Genomic DNA, 11,202 nt, shown 5'->3' on the forward strand with positions numbered 1-11,202 from the left:
CATGTTAGCTATCAGGCTCAAGCAAAAATGACGCAAGTCATGGGCCCCTTGGAACATATCTAAAATAGACTTCTTAGCTTCTTTCCACTTGAATTTCATCTGCTCTATTCCTACCTTTGGGCTCCTGTTTGTTAAACAATTTGCCTTTTTTTTTTTTTTAATCATCTTTCAGCCACTAAGTTGCAGATGCTACCATGATGCCATCTGACCTTCCTGGGCAGACAACCTCACCATGTGTCCTGGAACCCCACCTCTTCAGAGCCCTGCCCCACTAGGGAAAGATAGAAACAGTCTGGGGATTATGGATCCACCAGACAATGCCCATGCCCAGCAGAGAAGCAATTACAGAAGCCCAAACTCCCACCTTCTGCATCCCATAAAGAATTTTGGTCCATACTACCAGAGGGATAGAAAATAGGGAAGCTTCCAATGGAGGGGATGGGACATGGAATTCTGGTGTTGGGAACTGTGTGGAACTGTATCCCTGTTATCTTACAATTTTGTTAATCATTATTAAATCACTAATAAAAAAATAAAAAAGAGAAACTTGAAGACACCAGAATCCTCACTCTGCCACACAGCAAGCAGCGAAGTGGCCCTTAACTTGCACTGACTCTACGTCCCATCTGTGAAAGGGATCCAGGGCCACCTTCATCCCAAGCCTGAGGAGAGCCATGTGTGTAAGTCATCTGCAGCAGGGTGGATGTTCAGGGAGAGGAAAAGCAGGAGGAGATGTGGCTAGGCCATGAGGGGGGTTTCAGTCTGGAATGAAATAGTGAAACACAGCAGGCACACTATCTGCTGAACAAAGGCAAGGAGGAGGGAAACAACCCACAAGAAAATAATAGTCACCAGTCTACCCGACACATTTTGTGAGTCAGATCATGGGCTTAGTCCTAGGGGCATGGCAGACACCGTGTGTGGTATCCGAGAGTGCCTGTTGGTGGCACCTGGAGGTGCAGCTTCACAAAATGTGTGTTTGCATCAGCAGTTCAGACAGTGGTGACCTCCCTGGCTCTCCTCTCAACTGAGGATTAAAGGAATAGCTAAGATGAAATGTTCACACAGTGCATAGTCAGATCACGGATGGAGTTATCACATCAGTTTGTATGCTTTTATTTTTTATTATTTTAAAAGGCTTTATTTATTTATTATTGTATAGAGACAGAATTGGGATAGGAGGGGAAGATAAGGAGATAGAGACAGAGACAACTGCAACCCTGCTTCGCCACTCATGAAGCTTTTCTCCTACAAGTGGGGACCAGGGGCTTGAACTTGGGTCTTTGTGCACTTAATGTGTGCACTTAACCAGGTGTACCATCACCTGGCCCATTATTTTTATTTTTTTGCATTTTATTTTATTATTTTATTTTTTTATTTAAGAAAGGAGACATTAACAAAACTGTAACCATTATTATTTTTTAAAATTATTTTCCTTTTTTATTACTACCTTTATTTATTTATTGTATAGAGACAGAAATTGAGGGGGAAGTGGAAGATAGGGAGAGATAGAGACATCTGCAGCCCTGCTTCACCACTCACAAAGTTTTCCTTCTGAAGGTGGGGACACTTGTCTCTTTCTTCTTTCTCTCTTCCTTCCTTCCTTCTTTCTTTCTTTCCTTCCTTTTCTTTCTTTCTTTCTTTCTTTCTTTCTTTCTTTCTTTCTTTCTTTCCTTCTCTCTCTCTTTTGGTTTAGCTAGCTATTATGCCTTTTTGTTAAAAAAAAAAAAAACAACTTTATTTGTTGGATAGAGAGAGCCACAAATCAAGAGGGAAAGGGGAGATAGGGAGAGAGACAGAGAGATACCTGCAGCCCTGCTTCACCATTCACAGGTATTTCCCCCTCTAGGTGGAGACCAGAGACTCGAACCAATTCTTATGCATTGTAATATGTGAGCTCAACCAGGTAGTATGCCAACACCCAGCTTCTATATGTTTTTATATTTAAAAAAACAAACAAACAAACAAACAAAAAACCCTTTAAAATCAACTTGAAAGTACAGGATGGGGCTGTTGCTCTGCTTTGCCAATCACACCCCTAGCCTGAGTGTCTTTCCAGACTGTGGTCTGACTTCTCATGGCTGTGGCAGAGGGTGTCATCAGGAAGAGCAGGGGAATTTATGTGGGATAACCCCAGGGTGCCCAGAAAAGACCTGTGGTGGCCGTGGCTGGAATGGAAGGACGGTTAGGAGGGCGTGTAGGTCAGCTGTGCACTGTGGTGAGACCGCCTGCTATAGGCCCTCAGCTCAGCAACATTTCCTCCAGATCATTCCTAAGACTAGAACTATGTCTGTGAGCCATATCAAGGACTAATGCCATGGTTTATTGCTTTTATTGGGGTCACATGGGGTGTCTTTACTGAGTTTTTTGAACAACAGAATCTTACCAGCTCCCTATGAATAGGGATTCACTGCAATGGATTTTTTTTTCCTTCTGACTTTGTCAAACCCTCATTAGAGGGACAATGGGTAACCTACTGGAAGATGGCCTGGGATGAGGTTAAATCTGAAAACTAAACTCTAAATACTTAGTAGTGGTGTAGAAATTAGGAACTCCTGAACTACTGAGGAGAGAGATTAATCTGGATCTACCATCCAACTAAGCCAGACTTTGTGTAATTTTTCCCAGAACCCTTAGCCACTCAGCTGTGGAGTCAGAAATAGATGTTAGATTCTCAAACATTTTTTTTATCACTAGAAAACAGAACCATAAGGGCCCTGCACAGTTAAGAGCAGGAAGAACTGGCTAGCTCGGGGGGGGGGGGGGGGGGGGTCTGTGCCTTACACACAACTTGTGGCTTTTAAGGTATTTCTGAACAATATGCTTAATAGGGAGATATGAAAGTCTTCAATTCTAGCTCTTAAATGCTTATAAGAAGCAACCTATGCCCACACAATTGAAATAATGCAGGGTACAAAGCCTAAGTTCCACCCAAATCCCCTCTCCCCAGAGACAATCACTGTTCGCAGGTTATCACCCGCTTTTCAAAAAAATTTTTTTTAACATTTCAAAGATAGTTATCAACTTCTTACTTTAGAAAAGGAAGAAACACTTCTGGCTCTTTAGAATACTTGCATTCTCATGTTGAGCTGAGAGAGGTGAAAATGAGAAGCATCTTAACAGGAACACCTGTTAGTTTTAAGCACATGCAGTTCAGGTACAAAAATAGTCAACTTGGAACCTTTGAGTCATTTCCAGAGGTGATGTTTGAAAACTTGGCAGTCTTCCTGATGGGGGAGGGGGAGTTTCAAAAGGTCCACCCAGCATACCAGGAAACTGACAAGGAAAAAAAAAAAACAAACTTTTAAAGTCATACCTATAAGGTCAACTTATAGGAACCACGAGGAAGATGCCTAAAGCCCATCGTTCACTCTCAGAGCATTTTGGGCTGCATCTCACCTGCACTCTGCATTCTTCTGAGAAAGTGTTTTGTAGACCCTGTGACGGATGAGAAATGACTGTCCCTCCCTCTTCTGCACAGCAAATTGCATACTCAGAAGAGGGCGAGGCCAGGCTCTTGTAACTGCTGAATTGTCTCCTCGTTTAATTCCCCTCATGTCTCAGGGAGGTGCACCTTGTAAAAAGAGAAAGTGAGAAACACTGTACTCTATCCGACTTTAGAGCTCAGGCTCTTCCCTGATGCTGGTAGCATGAGAGCTCATGAGTTGTTGAAGATAACCCACAGTCCTCACATCACCCCTGAACTGTACCAAACTGTACCAAGTGTAGCTAAACCAAAGTAACAAAACAAAAATGAACAAAAAACAAAGCCCCAAACTGATAGCTTCCCCTGTTTTTCTTTTACTTTCAGTCTTAACATTTTCAGTAAATCTGAAATTGCTCCTAAGTCTCCAGCTTCCTGGATCTTGCTGCTGCTGGGGTCAGGGCTGGTAAATATGGCACCAGTTACCCACTTTAGTTCTTAGGGAGTTTCCCTTCTCTTCCCTGAGGGACGCAGTCTGCCCCAGCCATGGCTGTGGACTCTTCCTCACCCTGTCAGCCACTAGCAGCCCCCTCTCATGCTCACCTCTCTGCAGGGGATATGCCAGAATGTTACTTTCTCTTCCATGTCCTGAAGGCACTGGGGAGTTGAGAAGGTGCTGTTTTGTCTGTTGACACTTGTTGGGGCCAGACCACCTGTGAAACTACCATGTCTGAGCCCCTAGTGGGAAAAGTCCTCAGGTCTTCTGCTTTTTCTGAAGTCCCTGGCTTTTAAAATTTTTGTTTGTTTGTTTATTATTGGACAGACACAGAGAAATCAAGAGGGAAGGGGGAGATAGGGAGAGAGACAGAGACACCTGTACCTGTTTCAGCACTCGTGAAGCTTTCCTCCTGCAGGTGGGAACTGGGGTTTGAACCTGGGTCCTTGTGCATGGATAATATCTGCACTTAGCCAGGTGCACTACTATCTGTCCCCCTCCCCCCATTTTTTTAAAAAAGAATTCATGTAGGGCACCAAAGTAAAAATCTCTGGGTGGAGGGTGAATGCTCAGCATCACTGGGGGTGGGGGGTGGGATGAGACACAACCTTTTGATGGTGGGAATGGTGTTTATGTACACTCCTATTAACTTGTAGTCATATAAATCACTATTTAATTAATATGAGAGCGGAAAATTGATTGAATGTCTCAAACTTTTTAATGCACAGATCATAGGCTGAGTCTTTGAAATGTTGACACTCTTAAAAGCCCAGGGAGAACAGAGGCAACCAGTGGCATTACTCTATGACACAGCTATATATAAATAATGTCAAAGGACATAAATGATGGTGATGTTGTATATGATACAGCAAATCCTAACAATGGGATTTTCAAAGTTAACCTAATTGCCAATCAATCTGATTATATCAATAACTATCTACTGCCTTCTTAAACCCTAAGACAGCAGGAACCTCCCACTTTCTCTTTAGAGCCTATATTTCCCCCAGTCCTGGAACCTCTAGCGTGGGGCTTACTTTCCAGCATGCTTCTATGCTTCTCTCAGTTCATACCAACTGACAGTGCATCTGCTAATACAGACCTAATCAACGCAATGAGTACCACCTTGGCATGCTTTCCTTAGGACTGTGTCCAGAGACATCAGGTGTGGAATGTCAACCCTTCAACCTCATTACTCAAGTGGGCCCTTTCCTTTATCATAGGATTCTCTACTTCAATTTCAGGTAGTTCACTTCCTAACAAAGTCCCAAAACCTAAATATAGACCAGGTCCCATGAGATAGGGCATATGTTCACATGTATCCATAAATTAGGGCAAAATATATACCTGAAAGCAGAAGTTCACAATGGTCTACAGTGAGTCAATATATCCAGCAAACAAGTAGAAAGACCTAAAGACACCATAAAGTTCATAATGAAATAGTGTCTACTTAGACCTAGATACCCTTCTCATCTACTTCCTATTACAATTCCCTCACTCACTCCAAAGCTAATCTTATCAAAGCAAGGACTGTAAAAGCTGAATAAGGACAAGAGACTGGCATACTTTATTGATGACTCTTTAGTCACAATCAGGCCACTCCATCAGCTAGGACTCTAGTTAGGGAGTCCTGAGATTCCCAAACAGATATGATGGGCCTAAACTTTGAGTAAATCCCTCTCTCCATTGTTACCAGTCATCTCTATCAGGAACAACAAAATAGACCCCTCTGTGGGCTCCCATAGGGCCTTGCCCTCAATGTGGATCAACAATGGAAGAGAATGTTCCAACCTCTGAAGGGAGGCTGGACAACATACTCTATCTTTTACCTGAGGAAGATGGGTTCTGAAACTGGGGCAGCTTGGAATGTTCCTACTCATGACCACAGAATGTGAGCTCAGATCTACAGGGATGCAGAGGTCACATAGGCTCCTAAGCCGAATATGGGGCCCAGATCACATCAAATCGATGGGGTATACAGTCAACAATATTTATACCCCTTTCCCATATTAGGGAGCTACTCTTTTCCCTGATCGAGCTTTCTAGCCCTTTTTCCAGCCATGACATCATCTAAGCAGAGAATAACGTGGATCCACCTGCATATCAGATGTCAGGCTGCAGAAAAAAAATTATTGAGAGAGGAAGCCAGAGCATCAATGTGGTACATGGGATGCCAGCAACTGAACTTGGCACTTTATGCTGAGTTCAAGTTCACCACTTTCCAGGCCCCCTTGAGGTGCTTTCTGTTCACACTTATTTTCCTTTCTAAAACATTATTTAGAGGTAACTACAATATATTGAAAAATATGTTGTACACGCATCTCCCTACTAAACATCTTTTCCCTTCTTTCAAAAGATGAGTCTTGTCCCAATTTCTCCAGTATTTTCAATGACTTCCTTCCCATTCCCCATCAATATGGGAAGGGTGGAGTTCCACTGTGAACTTACCAAGTGACAACTGACCTGCCAGTAAAGGTTGCAAAGTAGTTAAGGACACACAGGTAGGGGTCTTACATTGTCTTGGCCCTATGAGGGCAGGCAGTCCCCCATGCTTCCTGTGCAGGTGTGGGTGGGAGACCCTATGTTGCTGCGGGCACCTGACACCATGTCTCCTTTTCCTGAACTGGAGCAATTAGTCTGGATCATGCTTTAGTAATTTGTGGATAATGACCTGATGGCTATCTCCAGCAATTTGTTGACATTTCTCTTAACTATGTGATACTTGGCAGGCTGCAAACTAGGTAAGTATCTGTTGAATTGGTCTCTTTAGTATGACTTATGATGGATGAGTGTGTTTTGGCAGTAAAATTTCTATTGACAACTAAATCTCCAACACCCCTGTTCAAAGGTCAGCAGGACCATCCGACTTCTCTTACTGAAATCCTGCCTGTCTAGATGTCTTCTAGATGTGCTCTCAGTGAGGATGTGACAACCAGGCTGAAGGGGTCTCATTCACCTGTTGTATTTCCTAGAGCTGGTGCTGAGAATGAGTTCTTTCAAACAGGAACATGTTGAACAACACTACTGGACTGCTTATGGTCAGGTCACACCAAAGTACTACTGGTTTCTCTTTCAACTTCCACTGGCGTTTCTTTTTGAATCGTCCTGCTTTGCAAAGAAATGGATGGGTTCATTCACCTTGTCTGATGTACGTGGCTGGGTGGGGCTGGACGGTTCATCTTTATGGCAGTCTCTGAATCATCAGTAAACAATCTACAGGATTATCAAAGGATAATCCTTTAGGTACATGTTTTTACAGGACAATGAAGTATTAGGAAACTATGGAAATAACTGACTTGAACATTTATTTATTAAATACAGAGAAATTGAGAGGCAAGGGGGTGAGACAGAGGGAGACAGTGAGACACCTACAGCCTGTTTTACCACTTGTGAAGCTTTCCCTCTGCATTTGGGGACTGGAACTTGAACCTGAGTCCTTGCATACTGTAATGTGTGCAGTTAACAAGGCATAATACTGCCCAGTCCCAAAATAACATTTCTACAGTTTTAAATGTCCCTTTTATCCACCCTGCCACCCCCTTTTGTGACCAGGGTTACTGCTGGGTCTCAGTGTTTGCAGGATTACACTCCTCCCAGTGACCTTTTTCTTTTTTTCTGGTAGAGGCTGAAAGACAGAAGAGGTAGAGAGGCACTGCAGCCCCACTTGTGAAGCCTCCCCACTGTACGTGCCCCCAACCACCCCCCGTGGTGGCCAGGGATTTGAATCCATGTCCTTGAACACAGCAATATGTGCTCTCTGCTAAGTGAGCTATTGGCCCCTAAATTTCACTAATCTTGCAAACAAAGCAAGCATGAGGGCTGGGGAGACAGCATAATGCTTCTGCAAAAGACTCTCCTGCCTGAGGCTTCTCTGGTCCCAGGTTCAATCCCCAGCATTACCATCAGCCAGAGTTGAGCAGTGCTCTGGTCTTCCTCTCTACAAAAAGGCTGAAAGCAACTACTCAAGTTTTTTTTTTTTTTAAGTTTTCTTTTTGCATGTTTTATTTATTTATTTTTGGATAGAGACAGAGAAATTGAGAGAGAAGGGGGAGATAGGAAGAGAGACAGAGAGACACCTGCAGACCTGCTTCACCGCCTGTGAAGCAACTCCCCTGCAGGTGGGGAGCCAGGGGATCGAACCAGGATCCTAACCAGTCCTTGTGCTTTGCACCACATGCGTTTAACCCGCTGAGCTACCGTCTGACTCCCTACTGAAGTCTTTTTAAGAAAAAAGATAAATATGCCACTTAGCATCTAACTCAGCAAGTGTGGAGACAACACTGTTGCACTTGGGTTATCACACACACACAGCCTAGGTTTTTGCAGTCCCCGTTGCACTGGAGGGAGTTTTGGTGCTCTGGTTTTCCTCTCTTTCTATCTATGTAGGCCTGGGAGTGGCAGAGGTCCAGTGATGGGGAAAAAGGAGGGAGGCAGCAGCGTTTCAGAATAAAGGTAACTTGACTGACAAGCAAATCAAGTTTACTTTGCTGGGTTCTGTGATGACCGGGCTGATGGGTACACATAGGTGAGCCGGCCCTTGCTCCAGGAAGTTTTGGAAAGCTAGCCTGCAGGCAACAGGCAGCCTTGACAAGGGCTCAGTGGACACTGCCCCATAGCCGCTGTGCCCAGTGGTGACAATGCCAGTTGGCTCCTACCAGAAGGTACTGATTCTGCATTTGGAGCAAGGCCAGGCTAATCTCAAGGCTTTTGTTTGTAGTCAAGTTGGGACACTCTCACCACCAGTCCATGTCCATCTTCAGTTGCAGGTTGAGAGATAGTTTTTGTTATGGCAGAGGTTTCATTGTTCTGGGATCTGAGAGGGAGAGACAGCCAGGAAGGTGACACAGCACTGAAACTCCCACGGATGCAGGGGTGGGAGGGCGGGGAAAGGGCTCAAGTCCAGGCCCTTGGTACTATCCAGGTGAGTGACTTTGCTAGTCTGAGAATTAAGATTCCACCAGGTGAGAAATAAGACAAGTTCTATGAATGCTGAACTGACTGCAGAAGCTGAGAGGGTGCTGGTTACACCTATGAAAGTGACCACAATGGTCCATATAGCACTCCTGCTCTAGCCCTCTGCCAGCAAGCTTTAGCTTTCATCTCCTCTGGAGTAAAAATGCTTCTTTTGCTGTTTTTTTTTTTAGTATTTATTTTATTTATTCCCTTTTGTTGCCCTTATTATTGTAGTTATTGTTATCATTGTTGTTGGATAGGACAGAGAGAAATGGAGAGAGGAGGGGGAAGACAGAGAGGGGGAAAGATAAGACACCTGCAGACCTGCTTCACCACTTGTGAGGCGACTCCCCTGCAGGTGAGGAACCTGGGCTCAAACCGGGATCCTTATGCCGGTTCTTGTGCTTTGCGCCACCTGCGCTTAACCCGTTCTGCTACAGCCCGACTCTCTCTTTTGCTGTTTTTAACATGGAGGTGGGGAACAACTTTCTTCATCTGTCTCGACTACTTCACAAAAGACAGAAACCCTCACAGCATAGAGCACTTTGGCCATTTTCAAACTCTATATAGTATTCATGAGAAATGCCCCAAGTGTCAAGCAAAAGGTGATAAAGTTAAATTCTACTTTTGTTCTTATCAGCCATACACCTTGTATAAAGATTAAACTTGTGGCTTCAGTTTTTAGAATGAGGATCATAGTATCCACCTTTATGTAACAGGCTCAGAGCACACACAATGCAAGGGCTAACAGATTCAATGATTAGTTTGTGCTAAGCTGGATCCTGTTCTGTTGGAACCCCACAAATCTTGCTATCATTCAGTTGCAGGACTTCAACATGGACACATCAACAGTCTTCAGACATGTGTCACATTCTTCTGATTGTCTCGATGCCTCAAATGGTTCAAGTTCGCAGGCATGAAGTGCAAATACCTGCTGTTCTGATCAGGATATCTTTGAGGAAACCTTCCACATTCAACCACCATACTTCTACTTTATGATGTGCCTATCTCCCCCCACCCCCCAACAAGTGCAATTGTTCCTGGGACACCTTGAAAATCAGTTTCATATTTCAACTCAGTTCACTTCTGACACATCACAATGCATTCCTGTGTTTACATGGGGCTGCTATGCCTCAAAAAGGCCCAGCTTTAGCATGGTGCCTGCTACACCTGTATTTCCTGATGATGTGTGAACATTTGTTTTGCCCCTGAGGCACTGCTGGGGCTCAGTGCCTGCACAGCTCCATTACTATTTGCCATTTTCTTCTTTCCTCTAGAAAGGGGGAAGAGTGCTCCAATGCTGTGACCCGGGGTGTGCTCTACTGTATGCATCACGTGCCAGCACCCTAGTTAGGTACTATACTGAGTGATCCAAAATGACCTTTATTTTATCTGTTATTTTATTTTTTTTGGTAAGGTTTATTAGGCCTGATTTATAGGAAAAAAGGGAAACATTTCTGATTTCAGAAGTTGCACTGAATAATGTTCATCTGCATTATTCCAGCCTTTAGGTTCATGATTAGTCAACAAATTGTTTGGCTTTATATAAACTCTCTTTTCAGCCACCAGGTTCCAAATGCTAGTATGATGCCAACCAGACTTCCTTGGACAGATGACCCCACCAATGTGTCCTGGAGCTCTGATTCCCCAGAACCCTACCCCACTAGAGAAAAAGAGAGGCAGGCTGGGAGTGGATTGACCTGTCAGTACCCTTGTTCAGTGGGAAGCAATTACAGAAGCCAGACCTTCAACCTTCTGCATCCCACAATTACCTTGGGTCCATACTTCCAGAGGGTTAAAGAGTAGGAAAGCTATCAAGGCAGACGATGGGATACGAAGTTCCGGTAGTGGGAATTGTGTGGAGTTGTACCCCTCCTATCCTATGGTTCTGTCAGTGTTTCCTTTTTATAAAAAAAAAGAAAAAGAACTGGGGTTCTAAAAAAGCAGTCTATAAACCACTGTAGTCACAATTACACTCTATACTGTACAGGCAATATACCACATTATTTTTTAACAAATCCCCTGTTCAAATAGTATGCATGAAATTCAGTTAAAAAATTAAGACAACTTGTCAACTGACTGGAACTTTTATTATTCAGAAGTATCCTGTATAATTGGAGATGTTAGAATAGTTATTTCTGGACTACTATAATAAATACTGTCAAAAGTAATAATCATTTCAAAAATCATACATTTCATTCAGAACCTCCCCAAAATAAGTCTTCTGTACCAAAAAATTTACAAATGTTACTGTGTTTGAGTTATCTATGCAGTAGAGAGAAAAAAAAAGTTTCTAGGGGAACTAAGAAAACACTTTCCTCCCTACGTTTCC

Source organism: Erinaceus europaeus, chromosome 1 (genome assembly GCF_950295315.1).
Source record: "Erinaceus europaeus chromosome 1, mEriEur2.1, whole genome shotgun sequence".
Lineage (NCBI taxonomy): Eukaryota > Metazoa > Chordata > Mammalia > Eulipotyphla > Erinaceidae > Erinaceus > Erinaceus europaeus.